General features: G+C 34.7%; 1 pseudogene; it reads left to right on the forward strand.

Annotated features, from left to right (window-relative positions):
* The first annotated feature begins 235 nt into the window (after positions 1-235).
* LOC149543087 (uncharacterized) lies at positions 236-2,990 on the forward strand (annotated as a pseudogene).
* Positions 2,991-8,528: the final 5,538 nt, after the last annotated feature.

The following is an 8,528-nucleotide window of genomic DNA, read 5'->3' on the forward strand; positions in this document are numbered from 1 at the left end:
TAGAAACTCTGAGAATCCAAAATAATTCTCTCTCAATAAGATGAGAATAAAAGTGTCTGTAGAAAACCTTGCTACACTTCGTCCAGAATAGCCATCAATAACTATTTTTAATACTCAATAACTTTGATTCCCAAGCTAGTTTTCTTCTTGTTCTGCAGACGGACTTATTCATAAGTGCGGTTGGATGACTTGTTTAGAAGTTAGAGGTACGCTCATGAGTGGGAGTGGGAACATGTTGATGGAAATGATGCGCTTAGCGATTGCTGTGGCCTTGATCACATTGATCTCTGCCACCACAATGCCAATTCCCAACACGTCCTCTTCTCCTCATGTCTTTGCTTCACATAGCCCTCCCATGGATGCCATTTCTTCTGCCGTGATGAAAGATCGTGTGCTAGTCGATCAGGATGTTTCTGAGAAGAGGACTTGGATGCCTTGCTTTCTTTCAGAGACAGCATTACTGCCGATCCCGTGGCTTCACTTTCCAGCTGGACTTCTGCCAATTCGGAATATATGTGCTCGTGGAATGGCGTTCGGTGCAGAAAGAATACAAACAGAGTGGTGGCCATCGTTCTCCCCGAGTTGGGATTGGAAGGTACCAATTATCCCTCCATAGGGAACCTCTCCTTGCTTGGCGTTTTGAATCTTTCCAGCAACTCTTTCAGCGGAGGGATTCCAACTCAGCTTGGCCGACTCAAATCGTTGAGAATTCTCGACCTCAAAGCAAAACTTCCTGATGGGCACCATCCCCACATCTCTTGCCAATTGCACGCACCTTCAGTGGATCAGACTTTCGAAAAATAATTTGACGGGGAGGATACCTGCAAAATTCGGTGGTCTCGGCAGTTTACAGCATCTTTTCCTGTCCTACAATTATCTGAGTGGAGGCATTCCTGTTTCCCTGGGCAACTGCACCTCTCTTCTTGATTTGTCACTTGACCTTAACAGTCTCACAGGTACACACACTCCTCTTTACACTCAAGGCAACATCCTCATACCCTCCTTCTATGGCTAATCGTTTTCAGCTATACTTAACTGCTTGTGGTCGTAACAACTTGACAGGAAGTATTCCATCCGAGTTTGGGACGCTTAATAAATTGCAGTACATTTCTCTGAACGACAACAAGCTGAAAACCCAAATCCCTCCAGCTCTGGGTAATTGCTCATATCTCCAGGTTTTGTTTATTGGGAATGCCAAGCTATATGGCAATATACCGCCTGAACTAGGAAATCTGAAACAGCTTGTCCAACTATCACTGTATGGCCCGGGCAGTCTTACAGGTACCATCCCTCCAGAAATAGGAAACTGTAGCAGTCTTGAGTGGCTTGATGTTGGAACGAACCTTATTGAGGGGCCATTTCCAATGAGTATTACCGCGCTTCCTCTCTCCATCCTTTCTTTGCTTGAAAACAAATTTGAAGAGCGACTACCACAAGGTATTTTCAACATGACCCTGTTGACACACCTTAGTCTTGGTTCAAATAAATTCAGCGGAAACATCCCCAAAGCTATTGGATTGCTCACCGAATTGGACCATTTGAATTTAGGTTCAAATAACTTGACAGGTTTGCTACCCGAAGAAATCACAAACCTGACCAAACTTGAGAATCTATATGTTGACACAAACAATATCACAGGAATGATTCCAAAGGCCATAGGGGATCTCCGACTGCTCAGAAATCTGTTTCTGTTTAAAAACAAATTAAGTGAATCTATACCAGAAAGCATTGGTGAACTCAGGGATCTTACTCAGCTAGCCATCTACAGCAATAATGTTTCTGGGGCTATTCCTCAAAGCATTGGCGGTTTGACTTCACTCCAGAAGCTAGATGTATCTGACAATCAACTGGTGGGACAAATCCCAGAATCCATAGGCAACTGCAACTCCATAACAGATTTGGTATTGACTGACAATAATCTCTCTGGAAGAGTTCCAGCAACTATAGCAAACTGCACAAGCTTGAGGAGGTTAAAGCTATCTAGGAACTCATTGTATGGAGGTGTAGATATTAATTTTCCTCCGTCTCTAGAAATTCTGTCTGCATATTATAATAATTTTTCTGGGATCCTGCCTGCATCGTTGGCCAATTGTAAGCAGCTCAAGCTTGTGGATTTCAGAAATAATAGATTAAGAGGCGAGCTCTCTTCACACCCACTTGCAAATTGTCAGGAGCTGAGGGTTCTGAGCCTTGGGTCCAATGAATTTGATGGTCATATTCCTCCATGGATCACAAACCTTACCAGCTTGCAGGTGTTAGATCTGTCCAGCAATAAGTTCGTTGGAACAATTCCTCCTTCTCTTGGTGGCCTCAAGGGATTTTCACAGCCCCAATCTTCTTTGCAGTCGGATGTTGTGAAGGGTAATACCCTGTATGAAGATATACCAGCTGTAATCAAAGGAAACGAGTACATTCTTCAATATGTCTTGGCAGCAAACACCATTTTAGACTTATCATATAACAATTTGACCGGAAATATTCCTCCAAGCATAGGGGATCTGATAAGCATGAGACTGCTGAATCTCTCTCGAAATCACCTGGAGGGTTCCATACCGGCTCCTTTGGGGCAAATATCAACCCTGGAGCAGTTGGACTTGTCTCACAATCATCTGAGTGGGAAGATACCAGAGGAATTGTCTAAGTTATTCCTATTGAGTTACTTCAATGTCTCTTTCAACGGTCTCTGTGGGAGAATCCCGGGAGGACCGCAGTTCGTGACGTTTGACAACACATCATACCAGGGAAACCCTCCGTGTTTGTGCGACAGTACTGGTTTCATCATGAGGAAGTGCGAGAAAAATGGAACATTGGTTAAATCTTCAGAAAAGGGAGTGCACAAGTCGGTGTGGAGCAGAATCGAGGAGCATGTGTCAATGGCGGGGACGGGGCTTGGCTATGCGACTGGATTTGGCGGAACAATGGTAGTCATTCTGTGCAAGGACAGGATTGGCCGAGAGGTCAGGGCCCTCAAACGAAGAGGCTTCAATTGACATCCACTGGTTACAAGCAGAATCAGATTCCTATGCGAGCATTGCGAGGATAGAGTTAGTGAACACTATGTTGTCCAAAGTTGCAGTTTGTCTAAACATAGTATATGGTCGCTTTAGACTGACGTCTACTGCTATAGTTTCCTTTTCATATTATTATTACAGTTTAGTACAATATTCAATGGACGCAGTTAGTCTGAAATTATGAATAATTTATATCTGTTTACTTGTTCTGTCCTATGAAACATTATTTCATGTTAAAAACAACAATGTAAGTATAAATCTTGGCCTTGTTTTCTTCTCTTGATGATCACAACTTCTTATCACTTCTCTCTTGTTTAACATTTCAATATCGATCAAATGTTCAAGATGAATGCAAGTTGGAATCGGTGTGTACTCTCTATTGTTGTAAGTTTATATTTTTAGGCACAATAGCAAACATTGGTATTCTTGCAGCCTTCATTAGCTAAGAAAGATTTGAACCTTATCCAATGTAGATCATGGTTGCTAACGTGCCAACATTTAAAACGTTTTCATTATTACATCCAGCAGAAAGTTTGATTGCATATGCTAATGGAAACAATTACAAAACTTATGTTCATATGTTTTCAATTGAATAAAATTTATAAATTCATTTTTTTTTTAATTTAAAAATAAAATAAAGAGTTATTAAAGAATTAAAGAAGCAGAGATAATTAGATTAAATTATATTTGAATATATTGTATTTTAATACAAGAAATGTTGATAACGTATTTAGATCTATTTATTATAAAGAAGGATTATTAAATCAATAGATCAAAATTCTAAAGAGAATTAAAATTTCAATTGCTAGTATCTTTTTAATATATTAAATATTTGGTTTTTCCTCTTTTTATTGGTAATTATATTTTTTAGATTTTTTAAAATTGAATTAATTAATGTCAATTTCCTTTTTAACAATAGTTTCTAAATCTTTTCACTTTCTTAAATCAATATTTAATTGTGTTATCAAAAAGTAACAAATTAAAATAACATATGAAGAACAAATAAGATATTACTATAAAATTTAAAATATATTTTTTAACTTTATATAATTGAATTACATAAAATAATTCTTGATTATGTTAAAAATATTAATGCTATCAGATTTCCACAATCCATCATAGTTATGTAAATAAGTTTCTGGATTAGATTGTGTGGAGATTTTTACCATCAACGTTTCCAATAACACTACGTGATCCATCATCAGGATAAGAGAGCAAGAGATGTCAAACTTCTCTTGCTCTCTCATCCTGATGATGGATCACGTAGTGTGATTCGAAACATTGATGGTAAAAATCTACACACAATCTAATCCAGAAACTGATTTACATAACTATGTTAAAAATATTTTTCTATTTTAACAAATGTCAATATTATAATACAAATTTGCAAAAAATCTACATAAGATAATTTCTTTCTTTTTATTATATATAATCTTTATAAAATTTGAAATTATTATATAAAATAAAATAGTTCTGTTATAAATAAATGATAAGAATAGTATCATTATTTTTACTAAAAATGTAGTAAGAGGGTGTTGACCCATGGTACAAATAGAAGACACTAGAAAATATTAAACAACATATTAACAACATGTAGTACAAGACATCCAATAAAAACAACAACTAATGTCTACCTCCATAAAAAAAGAAAGGTCAAAATGCAACAAACCCACCCACCATGGTCTGTATATCTCAGAATTAGCATGGGGCAAGCCCCCATACTAGTTGCCTTCTTAACACAAAAATAAGAACAAAGGACGCAGGTGAGCCCTTGAAAACTAACAACCACCCCATTATACGAAGATAAGAAACAAAGAGAGAAAGACAACCACGTCCTCAGAAAGCACACAAACCATCCTCATGCAATGGGTAGCTAATTCTTCATTCATCCTCATAGCCATAGGTCAACATTCTCAAAGATCTTTCACCAATATGTATTTTGCATTCTCATCTCAATAGAAAAGGGATCCATCTTAATAGAAGAAGCAGGGAAAGAAAATACTTTACCGTAAACTAGCTAAAACCATGGGAGAGAACAATCATCTCCCCACCAGCCTTTCCCACAACACTCCCTTCCACCTCAACAGAAAGAGATCCCACCTTAATAGGGAAGATGGTGAGGCATAAAATCTTAGAACAAGTCATCTATTGAAGTCATCCCACTCTCCACCCAAGGACATAAGGAGAGGGAAAGTCCTTCCCACCATTAGTTTCCCCCACCCAACAAGTCACCACCATAAGAGGTGATAACACAACCTCAATATGAGCTGAGAATAAAGGGACAATAATGAAAAACAAATCAATCAAACTAAAAGACCTCCATAGGCATCAAAGGGAACAAATGAGAAACTTCATCACCATGTAGAACTTCTAGAAATGAAGTTCATCGAAGAGCCAAGAATCCACCATGAGATCAAAACAAGAAGGCACTAGCCTCCAACATAGGAGAAATGCTTACAAGAGAGATTTTCCATTAACTAAAAATACCAAATAGCCAAGAATGGTCCTTGAGAATTTCCAAAATCTGCCTGACAAAGATGACCATAAAAAAAACACCCCTTTGAGAAACAAAGAAAAATGTATCCCTAGTCTCCCCATAATAAACACACCATGAAAAATGAGGGATATCACAACATCAAGAGAAATATTCCAACCTTGCTGCAAGAGAAAAGCCCCCAAATCTAGGGAGTCTCACAATCAGCGAATCTAGTCTAACTACATCCAAGGGGTGGAGGGAGCTCTAGATAGGACTTGGCCACATAAGAGCCAAAGCTAAAAGGGATGACATAAAGGAAGAAACCAAAACTATCATCCAAAATAACACCATCCAACTCCCAAATAAGGAAAAATTTACAAACGATGAGGTCCAATCTGGTCGAGGCATAACCACAAGCAAAAAGGGCTAAATCAGGGATATATGCCTACTACCTGATAGAAATAACTACTCTAAAAAAATAGAACCTCTTTAGCCAAAGCAAACCAAATCCCCCAGGCATAGAGGAACTACAAAACTCCATCTCCACTAGATCAAATAGAACTAATCTTTGGCCTGGCCCATCAAACCAAAGGGGAGAAAGGCCGCTCTAGTTAGCAAGGCCCTAGACAATAGGATATCTATAGTCAACACTAAAACTCACACCACATGAAGCCCTAGCAACCATCAACTGGTCCATACCATACACAATAGAGCAAATCCTAGATAATTTAACTATTTAATAACTTTAATAGTTTTCATAATTTTTTAAAATATTGAAATTAATTCTTATAATTAATTTAAATTAGATTAATTAATTAATTTAAAATAAACAATAAATTTAATTAATTGATTTTAATATAGAAATAATTTAAAAAATCTACTTTCCAAATATTTCTACAATAAAATTGATTTAATTCAATAAAATTTAACTTTTTGAATAGTACAAATGCAAATTGATTAAAATACACAAATTTTATAAATTAAACTTTACCTTTAAAATAAAAAACTTATTTTATTGTTTAAACCAAATAAATATTTTAGGCTTGTGCAGGTGACTTTTGGGTCATGCCAATTCAGCCAGATGGGATCTGACTAGATTGAATCCAACCAAAATTGGCTATGTGTCATCCAATGTGGCACTTTTTTGTCATTTTTTTTACAATTATGAAGAACTTAACACTTTGGAGGTCAATTTCATCATCAAAATTAGGGTTTCAAATGAAAACAAAAAATACCACTAGATAGAACTTGTAGTCAAAATTATGCCAATATAAATTTTTTTTATAGGTGACACAATATCGATTACAATAATTGTAAAATAATACAAGTAGGTATTCCAATATTGAAAATGATGCACATTTGAAAAAATAAAAAAAATTAGTAGATGGTACCAAAAAAAAAGAGTGATGAAATGTTCTAGAGGAGAGAGTACTCTTTGATAATATATAACATTTGTAATGGTTAACATGGATTTACTAGGGAAAAGATGGTGGGAATGAAAAACTATTAAATTATGTAAAGTTCAACTTAAAATAGCTATAATAGACAAAATATATAATATTTTTCAAAAAAATTTGATAGTTCTAGGTACATATGTCATTAACAACATACTTCAGATTTAGATTGAAAAACATGTATTTGTAGTTATTTTTGTGGTGGGAACTACAACTGCTGATTTGTTGAATTTTTTACACTGTCAAAAAAGGTAATTGAAAATTATAAAAAACATACTATTTTTATTTTGAATTTTTATTTTAAAATAAAAAACACAAACTTGATCCTTATATACACATTTCATCAATTTACACCTAGTTAAAACTCAAAACAGAAATATAACTTTTACATTGTTGAAGTTAACAACCTTTTTGATGTTAGCCTTTTGCTTTGTAAAAGGGTGACACTTGTGTGTACTTTTACCCTCATATGACTTGTCTATTCATTAATATAATTATAATTAATTATATCTATGCCTATGTGTGTCAATAATCATTATATTAATTTCTATAATATAATAATACTTAGATATATAACTTATATCTCTTATATAATGAACGTATAAATATAGATTAGATTTCATATATATATATATATATATATATATATATATATAGACTTATATGTTTATCTAAATGAGGCTACAAAAGATCAATATTAACTTGGCAAGACTAGGAATTTCTTTGATCATATCCATCACTTAGATTTCATCTCATGATGTCAAGAGTAATGGTCTCCTAAATGCTGAGTTGCAAGATATTCACCACATACTATAAACAATGGTCTCCTAAACATCAAGTCACGTGATATTCAAAAAGTACTTAAAGAAATGAAATCCTAAACATTACTTTGCATAACATTCACCATCTACTAAAAATATGCATAGGGTATGTAAACATGCATTCTCATAATGCTTACCATATGAATATCCATGGTCTATTGAAGGAACTTAATCTAGCATGCAAGTTATCATTTATCATAATCTTCTTAGAAAGCATCAATTGTCCATCACAATAAAAGGTCATGGTCTATTTAAGGAACTTAATCTACCATGCAAGTTACAATCTATCACGATCTATTTTAGACATCATAAAAATGTCTATCACAATAGACAATTAAGTTATTGCAAGATTATTACCTTCCAATAACTTCTACACAAGTGATAATCATTTGGAAGTTGCCACTTCCTCATTATGTACACAAGGGGTAGGCCCATCAAAATGTAATCACTTACATAAATTTTCAGATTCCCTTTGAATATCAATCATCTAAGTTCCTTATCCAAAGTTGTGATTGAAGAAGTACCCGACTCCCTCTAAGTTTGATATCAATCTCCCTTTTCTTACGAGAACAATCTTAGAGAGAAAAAAACAAGGCAAATAGCTCTTTATAGTATGTATTGAAAATAATAAGATAAGAGGTAGACTAATATGATACTCAAGGATAATAAATATTTCTACATAATAAGGTCATTCCAATATGTATAAAATAAATGTCTAAAGTATTTAATTATTTTGTTAGATTTGAGTATTTATTAAATATTATTG

Source organism: Cupressus sempervirens, chromosome 8 (genome assembly GCF_028749045.1).
Source record: "Cupressus sempervirens isolate cs-2001-9-10 chromosome 8, ASM2874904v1, whole genome shotgun sequence".
Taxonomy (NCBI): Eukaryota; Viridiplantae; Streptophyta; class Pinopsida; order Cupressales; family Cupressaceae; genus Cupressus; species Cupressus sempervirens.